Source organism: Odocoileus virginianus, chromosome 11 (assembly GCF_023699985.2).
Source record: "Odocoileus virginianus isolate 20LAN1187 ecotype Illinois chromosome 11, Ovbor_1.2, whole genome shotgun sequence".
In the NCBI taxonomy this organism is placed as follows: Eukaryota; Metazoa; Chordata; class Mammalia; order Artiodactyla; family Cervidae; genus Odocoileus; species Odocoileus virginianus.
Genome location: NC_069684.1, coordinates 64,792,281 through 64,792,602, shown reverse-complemented (window position 1 = coordinate 64,792,602; position 322 = coordinate 64,792,281).

Here is a 322-nt window from a genome sequence, read left to right as displayed (position 1 = left end):
CTTAACTCTATGCATAAAGCAATTAAACTCTTTGAAAAGAGACTGCTGCAAACAAAGAAAGTATCAATCAGCCAAAGAAAAAATAGAAAAATAATTTTCTTAGTTGATCTTTGAAATGCATAATACCTTGTTTTCCTATTCACAATACTGGGAGTTGATATTAGCGTTAAGATCAGTGACAAAACACCTTGATTAATAATTTCTACTCCAATATCATTCTAAAATAAGAAAATATGCCTTTGTCTAATTTGATGACAGGAAGGATAATCAGTAATCAGTGACAGCATTTAGTGACCAAATAAACATTAACTGGACAAATAAA